The 9,669-nt window shown below is 40.9% G+C and overlaps 1 long non-coding RNA gene across 1 annotated transcript in view; it reads right to left on the reverse strand.

The window, feature by feature from the left end:
* Window positions 1-6,259: 6,259 nt before the first annotated feature.
* Window positions 6,260-9,669, reverse strand: part of LOC109287846 — a 25,622-nt gene continuing 22,212 nt past the window's right edge. Inside the window, exon 5 of the long non-coding RNA XR_002094979.1 lies at window positions 6,260-6,269. This is a non-coding gene — a long non-coding RNA (uncharacterized LOC109287846). The remainder of the gene's footprint in view (window positions 6,270-9,669) is intronic.

A 9,669-nucleotide genomic window follows, 5' to 3' on the forward strand; every position in this document is an offset into this window, starting at 1 on the left:
GAAGAGGAAAAAGAGAGAGAATGAGAGAGCAGAAACCCTGGCTCCACGTTAATTGATTGCGGCTGGTGCTCAATTAAGCTGGTGGGACAGCAATTAATGGGGAGTGAAGAAAAAAAACCTGCCCAATCACTGGAGTCATGATCAAGAGACCTAGATGGTGAACAGGGAAGGAGACAAAGAAGATGCTGCCAGGATTTTGAGTTTTTCTTTATTTTTCCTTTCCTTTATTTTATCTAGCCGCACTGTCCATCTGAATAAGTGTCAGCCAGCTTTGGGTCAAGGAAACCATCACCTTCCCAATCATCCAAGACATGGCAGGAAAGATAACAGAGCAGGACCCTGACCCAATTCTGCTGACTGATGCCCGCCCTGGTACCAGCAAGGCAAGTGGATGTCATCCGGATGCTGGGCCCCGCGTCCATATTGTGCGATATCCCTACAGTGACCATTGGACCTTGTCTTCTCTTTGGGTGCCCTGGTGAATAAACGTTCTCCCTGTTCCTGATGCACACCTCTTATGTAGTTATAGGCTGCCACCAAGTCACCCCTAAACTACGCTTTTCCAGGCTGAAGGGTTTTATGTCTCTCAGCTTCTCTTTATAAGGCCTATTCTCTTGTCCTCTAATCATGGACGTGGCTCTCCTCTGGATTCTCTCAAGCTTCTCCACATACTTCCTGAATTGTGGAGCCCAGAATTGGATGCAGTATTCTAGCTGTGGCCTCATCAAGACCAAGTAAAGTGGATGTATCTACACATCACCCTATGTTGCCATAACAACACATTATGTCACTGTACAATGCTCTATGGCAATACAGCAATCACATGAGTCTGTACATGACTGGCAGCTACTTCACTGCAGCAGTGCACTCCCCCATTTTAGCACATCACTAAATGCAAAGTAGCAGCTAAAACTAACTGTGCATGAGGCAGAGTACAGGCAGTGACTGTGCCATGCTTTAGTACTTCCTTTTGGAAGAAAGCACCTTTTGGAAGTACTAAAGCACAGTACAGTAACAACATTGCCATAGGGTAATGTGTAGACATGCCCAGTATATGGTACTCACATATATACTATGTAAAAGATCATTTTAAAAGGGCATAATCCCAACTCACAGTTTTTTCATAGCCCCATTTATCTTAACTTCATGCTGCCCTCCAGAAGACATGAACTTTATTTCCTCTATATAAAAATATATCACTCTTTTATCAACTAGATTCAATTTAAAACAGTTGTTATTTGTCATCTTTGAAGCAACCAGAAACACATTCCAAAAACCATTAAAGATGTAGTCAAGACACCACAAAAGTAAATTATACGAGTTCAATAGCATAAAAAAGTGACTGCGTAGTAGATTATAAAAAGAGAAGCTATAGAGGAGAAGGGTACAGATAAAAGTAATAGAATCACAAAATCAGAGAAAATTAGGGTTGGAAGGGACCTCAGGAGGTCATCTAGCCCAACCCCGTGCTCAAAGCAGGACCATCCCCAACTAGATCACTCCCGCTAAGGCTTTGTCTAGCCAGGTCTTAAAAACCTCTAAGGATAGAGATTTAACCTCTCTGGGTTACCTGTTCCAGTGCTTTACTACTCTCATCATGAGATAATTTTTCCAAATATCTAACCTAAACATCCTTTTCTGCAACTTGAGCCCATTAGCTGAGACCATAATACTTGTATATTGGCAGTTTTTACTAGGTCCCCCAGTAGAAATGCAAAGTCTATATGAGACCTAACTCGCAAAAGGTGGCAAGGAAGAGGAAGACCCACCCATCCTTTGTGTTAATGGTGTAGAACAGGGTTGTACTTGGAGGCCTAAATACTTAGATATCTAATAGATGAACAAGGATTTGGCCCTTAGTAGGTCTGCATCAGTGTCTTTTTGAGGCTTTCACCAGACTGCTGCTTCCTCTAGTGTTTTTTATTTATTGTTTGTTTGTTTGGGTTTTTGTGTTTGTTTGTTTTACTACAAGTCTCTGTTAATTATTGTTTCTAGGAAAGTTTCCCATACAGCAGTGCTTCTGCAGAGCTTTCTAAGTAAAGAGAATTTGTTGGTACCTGGTCACTATTTATCTATACTTTGTGTAAGCCTTCCTGGGAAATCCACTGTATTTAGGAGGGATCCCACTGGAAAGAACCTAAAGATTTTTTTAAGACAGTCAAAAGTGTCATAGGCACTAACTGGATGCTTTTATTTCCATGACTAATGAAATATTAAGCTGCTGCAGAAACATGTCAGGAGGCTTTATTAATTGTAACTAAAAATAATAACACTACTACATTTAGAAATGATAAATTCTAGAGAAAAACATATAACTGTATGGAAATAACTGACAGTTCACATGGAGAGCACCACTGCTATATATTAATTGGTTCAGGAGATGAGTGTAGAAATTACAGCTGAATGAACCCTGCAAGATATGGTTCATGAAGGGCCTGTTTCCTAGGGTAAGTGACAACATTACTCTTGGAGGTTAATTTGAAGGTTCAAGTTCTTTAGGCACCCGGATTAATTTCTGCTGCCCAAGAGTAGCCATTATGGTTTGGCAGATTTACCAAAAAGAGAGGGTACAATGGCATAATGAGAGAAACAAACTTTAATTTCTGTAATTTCATCCACAGCTCCACATGTGCCTTTCTGCTGGATGTACAATGTACAAGAGTATATTATATTAACATACACTTCCATCACTTCTGCCTAATAGTCTCTTCCTACTTTGATCAGTGTGCCTTACAACTCTTGCCAGACAGGTTTGTGGCCACCTTGACACTTTTCCTGTTGGAGTTTTTACTAGCCAAGATTTTATATCTGATGTCTGAAATGGTCTTAACTTTCTTCCCCTCCAAGTTGCTGAAGACAAAACCATTTTCTTTTCTATTTTTTCTGTCTGCCTATCCCGCTTTGATATCCTACTTCGCTACAACCAAAAACCCAGTATTCCACTTCAAGATACTGCTTAGGGTTTCCCATTGTTCTGTTTGTCAAGGTTACCTTATCGAACCTCATGAGATTTCTTTTGGTCCAATCCTGCAAATGTCTTTACATGTAGAGTTATGAGCAACATTTAAAAAAACAATTTAATAATACAGCTTTCTCCCATAAATCAAAGTAGAACTTTCCTTAATGCATAGCAACATGTCTTTACTAAAATAAACCATAAGTCTATCATTCTTGCTCTATGGTCCAGCTAGTATCCCAATTCCAACAGTACCAGCTACTTGCAAAGAAGGTACAAAAGTCTCAGCAGAATAAGCTTTCCATTCAAGAAGTTTTTAAAATAATATTAGTCAGAGGCTAGCCTCAGGCCTTAGGCCATTAGCCAGCGGAGTTGAGTCAGCATACTGGAAGCACATAATGTCATATATTCACAGAAGTATATTTTTTGCCCTCAAACAATGTCTCTTGAATTAGGTTGTTGCACTCACAGGAAGATGTGGCTTAAAAATTAACCTAAAGCCCATAATAGACAAACTTCCGCACACACAGATCTGACAATACTCCAGTTCACAAGAGTCTTCTCCAGAGCTTCATTTAATCAATTTGTGAGTATAATTAAAATTTTCCACCACTAAGACTACACAGTCATACTACTTGTCACAAGAAGAGAATGAGTCACCAAAACTGATCTGGATACAGTTGCTAAAAAATGATGTAGGGAGAGAGTGGGTCTGATTCTGATTTCATCTGGAGAGATACTGGGATGCCTTAAAAGCCAGGCTTTTACAGACTTCAATTAACATAAAGTTAAATAGGAAGGGTTTGTGCAACTGGAACACTAGGGATCATGTGCGCTATAAAGTACAGACCATCTTTCTGTTATGAGTGTGTGTACAGTTCCTAAAGGGATGCTAATCCCACACTGGGGAACTTAGGAGATACTACAGTATAAATAATCATGAAGCATTATTAGTAATAACAACTGCATAGATGTGGCAGAGAAGGAAACTTAGAAAAGAGTTGGAGATGGCAATGAAAAACACTGCAGGGTCATTTTACCCAGATGAAGAAAGAGGCTAAATCTTTTTCTCACAACAAACAGACTTTCTTTGAGCAGTTCAGCTTTTGTGAAGGTTATTTGAAAGATTAACTTCCTCTCCCTCCCACCCCACCTTGTTTTCAGATAGGTCATTTCCTTGCATTCAGCTAGCTTTTATGTACTATCGAAGGCTTTTGCCAGCAAATTACAATGGATAAAAAGCTACAAAAATTGCTCAGAAAATAGAATCGTGATGAATTACTAACTGGAACTGCAACAGAAGATTTTCCAAAACAGCCCTACTGAGAACCTCTAATCACCTCTGTTACGATTATCTTACCATCAACTTTTTTAACCCTGTTGAAAAATGTCTCTATGATTGTAAGAGCAAATTGACTGGTACATCATGAAAGTGATGGAAAATACATGAAAGTAATAGTCATTACTGTTTATGAAACAAAATGCCATGGGATTTATCCTAACTGAAACCTTTAGCAAGTTATACATATAAAAACAGCAATGATAATGTTGCAAAAAATATTACAAATTCCTGATTAAAAAAGAGATGTTTTCAAACCTGGAAGCCAAAAATAGGCTCCTAAATTCACATATAAACACATAAAATAGAAATTGGTCAACTTTTAGATATGCAGAAATCCCAGTGAAATCAGTTTGGATTGCAGGTTTCTAGAAATCCAGGCTGTGTACAAATTAGGCCACTTTTGTTTATGAGAGCATAATTTCAGGCAACTGGCTTTGAAAATTATGGCTTATGGATTTAAATGGTTAAACTCTCCTGATAGATTTTGTGAAACATTTTGATTTTTCTTAAATGACCTTATTAAGGAGTTCAGGAATCTATATATATAAAGGGCTTAGTCCGTCTGTGTGTGTTTCTGTCTGTCTGCAAAGCTCATGGAGCATTCTGACTGGTTGTTTCAACAGCCATTCACAATGCTTACTGAAACAACCAATCAGAGTGCTCTGCACAGACAGACAGTGGACTCGAAGGACGGGGGTGTCCTGGGGCCAGACGTAGAGCAGAGGGTAGGGTGGCACACAGCTGGAGCAGCGGCTGTGCAGGGCAGTAAGTGGCGGCAGCTACCCACTGCCCCATGCTGGGGGAGGAGTGCAGGGCGGGGGTAGGGCACTGGGGCCAGATGTGGGGGGGGTGCAGGGCTGGACATGGAGCAGTGGCAGCATGGGCTGGTGTCTGGTGGCAGCAGCCACTGTGTGCAAGCTCCCACCTGCCTACCCCTGCTCCTGGGAGGTGGCAGCGGTTCAGAGTGGTGGTGTATGGCACTCTGTGTGTCCTCCCCCCACAGTAACTCTTGACGGGCAAGTTGCTAGTATAACATATCCCCATATTCCTCTGCATGGACTATCCATATCACAACTCACAGAACAGTGGGGAGGGAAGTTTCCTTACAGCCACCATTCACATTCTGTACAGATAACTATATATGAGTTAGGAATAGACTAAGCCTTTAATCTATTCTCTTGGGTGCCAACACAGAAGGAAAGTGATGTTTACTTAGGAATGGCCTGGCATGGGATTTGCCCATACCAGGGAGTCTCCCCATGAGGCAATGCAGAGAAATTTACTGCTAACTTTCCACAGATTAAATACATAGGGAGCAAACTGGCCAAGAAAAGCTGGCCCTTTATTTCCTGGCACCTGATTCCCCTTAGTGTGCAAAAGCTCAGTACATTTTTCCTATGACAGATTCATTATTCACTCATATAAATCACTACTGTTATGATGTTCTGACAAGACCTAATTGGCCTCTTGCTCTGAAAATGTAGTGGTACACCTATGACAACGCAGAAAAATTTTTAGAACAGATCTTAGTTTCTTTCTAGTGTAATGTTATTTTCAGAGGCTTATTGCTTTAGTATGGTCAATTACAAAATGTTAGCCCTGCTAGGCATGCAAATATGATTCACAAGATAAACCTAGAGATTTAAAATTGGAATCCAGTATCAAAAGCATCTGACTTCTGGGGTCTTTCTGAGTTCTTGGTAACAGAAGAATGTCTCTGTTATTTTTCTGTAGTCAAAAATGAGTGCAAACCAAGAGCTAATATTTTCCAAAAGGTGCCTTGAGTCTCCTGAGGTGTGCTTTGAGTCTAAAAATGTTATATATATATAAACATTTTCCTCTTCCCCTTCCACCCTGAAAAAACTGGTTTATTGGTAAAAAGGCATTTCTCCCCTTCTTGTCACAACTACAAAAAATAACTAAGGCTGAAATGACTCTGTGTGTGTGTATACACACACACACACACACACACTTAAATAAATTTATACGCACACACACACACCAACTTGAGCCAAATTTGGAGGCCTTGAAGTCATGGTTCTAAATCATGAAAAAAATGTGTTTTTGTTTGTTTTAAATGTTGAAATGTTGTTTCCCTTTTCCTTGAAATCTCCATGTCTCAAGAAAGCACCGTCAGTTTCAAAAGCTGCACCTGGTCAGTCTGTGCAGCTGAAATCAACAAGATTTTTGTCCAAAAGAATTTTAAAAAGCAACACTAAAATATGGAGGAATTCCTATGGTTCTATTTTTACTCTTCAAAGGGCAGGTCCTGAAATTGCTAAGGCTGCATGAAGGAACAGGGTCTCTTTTCAGGATCAATTTGTTCTGCCACAGCTAGTTTTCATGTTGGCATGTTGTCTGTTAAAAGAAAATGAGTGAGATAATCAATGTTCTTTTCTCTAGGGGGCATCTTTCTAGAAGTGTCCCCACCTTAAATATAAAGTATTGAGATTGCTGAAAATGGTTAACACCTAAAATCAGAGCCATCATTTTAAATGTACCTGGTGTTTGTAAACAATAAATCATATATGTACTTACTGGAGAATGTTTTATTATCTTTAAATTTCTCATTCATTTACTGGACAAACACAGTCCTGCTTAACTTATGCGATCTGGCACTGCTCAAAGTTGTCATGGGTGCAGGCTGTAATATTACTGTTCCCACTGGACAAAAGTGCTCTCTCACAGTACCCTGGAGTAATTCTATTTTTAATGTATGTGCTTTTTAATTCATACCAAGTATTAACATACACATGCAACACTAAAAGGAGGAAATAGAAAATATCCAGGGTTAAATATTCTGAACCACATTTTGCCTTTAGAAACACATGATGGAATCCAGACAATACTCACTCTTTCTGTATAGATGTTATATAATAATATTCTAGATGCTAATCACACTTTCATTATAGTGAAGCATAAAGGGAAAAATGGCCACACATGGTACCTTTCAGTTGCCTTCTGTTTCAGTGCAAACATCACCCGCATACAGAAAATAATTTAGCCCTAAATATTTTCCTAGCTTAACTTACATTTTTACAATCCACAAAATTGCAGGCACTTGTATATGCACTTGTTTTTTATAGGCAGATATGCCTGACACATGCATAACTTTTAGATTCACCTGAAGTGAATGTTCATTAAGAACCTGAACCTAAAGCCCATTGAAGTCCATGAGAAGTTCACCATTGAATTTATTGGGCTTTGGAACTGGCTTATTTTGCTACTCCATTAGGGGCTGGGGTGGTGCAGGCATCAAGGCACACTTTGAGAGTGTATAAGTTGCAAGTTCACAGGCCACAGCAGAAGTGCTCATGGCACAGCCTCTCAGATTCCAGAAAATCTGTGAATTCTGCTAAGTACCTTGTCACGGGACACAACAAAGATTTTGGTTTTGTGACAAAGTGCTCCTTTTTAGAAAAATAAAATAAAAAAGCCCAGAGAAAGAGTTAAAACTAAAGGCATCAGATCAAATTATCTATCAATAAAGGATACTTCTGGGCTACAGGGAGGTAGGCTGGTCTTTTAATTGAAGTCACTGATTTATCAGCAAGATGTAGCAGCGTGAGTGAATGAGTCTGCTTTCCAATGGAGAAATTATCAGAGACAGATACAAATACAGAAGACTGATTAAGGAAAGCTTGGCTGTTATTAAAAAAATAAAAAAAATAAAAAAAAAACCATCAGGGAAGGCAGCAATTTTGCATAGGAGTGAGCACAGAAATGTGGAGGAAGTACAAGGTGACAGTCTGCACAAATTCAAAGCCAAACACTGCTATCAGTAGCCATGCTGATTCAATCAAAGTCATACTTGTGAACTGCCCTTTGTAGGGCTTTTACAGTTCGCTTCTCCTACTGGAACGCAAAGAGGCTGATAATTAGAATGTCAGGATATTATAGCTGGTTCCCAGATGGAGAACAGTGCTTACAACACTTTACAAACACCTGGAAAATAAGAGGGCTGATGCTGGGGAAAACAATTACCTACAACTAGACTATACTCATAAGAGCAGTCCTTTTGAACTACTTTGAGAGTTAAGATTCCCAAGCCTGAGACTTCAAATGGCCTAAACCAAAGCAAATCAGATATAAGACCATTTGTATGCTATCAAAACTGAAAAGGTATCTCTTTACCAGCAAGTGTGAATGGTAGTTAAGGATATGTCTGCACTGCAATCCAGAGATACCAGTACATCTTGTATAGCTAATATCTGAATTAAGTGTGAACTAGCTAGTTTTGGTTTGTTGTAAAAGACCTTCAGAGCAGGCTGTACAAATGCTCCCAGGATCTTTAGGTAAATAGCCAGAAGCTAGAGCTTGAACTACTACAGCTAGACTGATAATGTCACTGAGCTGGCTCATTCAAGTATGTCCACATGAACTGTAGTCACACCAACTGTGTACTGAAGTACTGAAACAGGTTTGTTCCCTTTCACCATATTGCAGGTGCTCTGAGGTTACATCTATGCCATACCTCTGCTAATGCTAAGCGAGATGGATGCTCCTTAACAAGCCCCATCCACCTGCTTTGTGAAAACTCAAAAATGTGGTAAGCAAACCTCTTTGCAGGCACCACTCTGCAGCTGCTCCTGAGGCCTTGCTCGCCTGTATGCTTGAGGCTAGCTCCAGAACTGCCAGGGTTTGGTAAGTACAAGCTGGAGTGGATGGGGAAGGTGCACTGGGGAGCACGTTTCCCTGGCAGTTGTGGGAAGGCAGCGTAAGCACACCTATGTTCTAAGAAAGTCAACATGCATAAAGGCACGTGCTAGCAATGAAACAGTGGTTTCATAGTTTCTAGGGTCGGAAGGGACCTGAGTAGATCATCTAGTCCGACCCCCTGCCATGGCAGGAAAGATTACTGGGGCCAAACGACCCCAGCAAGGTGTTCATTAACCTCCTCTTAAAGACCCCCAGGGTAGGAGCCAGCACCACTTCTCTTGGAAGTTGGTTCCAGACCCTAGCCGCCCTGACCGTGAAGTAGCGCCTCCTGATATCTAGCCTAAATCTACCCTCTACCAGCTTGTGACCATTACTCCTGGTCACTCCTGGCAGTGCTCGGGGGAACAGGGACTTCCCCAGTGCCTGCTGATTACTCCTGACTAGTTTGTAACAGGCCACTAGATCCCCCTCAGCCTTCTCTTCTGGAGGCTGAACAGGTTCAGGTCCTGTAGCCTCTCCTCATAGGGCCTGCCCTGCTGCCCCCAGATCATGTGAGTGGCCCTCCCCTGGACCCTCTGCATGTTGTCCACATCCCTCTTGAAGTGCGGTGCCCAGAACTGGACGCAGTACTCCAACTGTGGCCTGACCAGTGTTGCATAGAGGGGGAGGATCACCTCCTTGGACCTGCTCGAGATGCATCTGTGGATGCATG

Source organism: Gavialis gangeticus, unplaced genomic scaffold (genome assembly GCF_001723915.1).
Source record: "Gavialis gangeticus isolate Ggan-Ray unplaced genomic scaffold, GavGan_comp1, whole genome shotgun sequence".
In the NCBI taxonomy this organism is placed as follows: domain Eukaryota; kingdom Metazoa; phylum Chordata; order Crocodylia; family Gavialidae; genus Gavialis; species Gavialis gangeticus.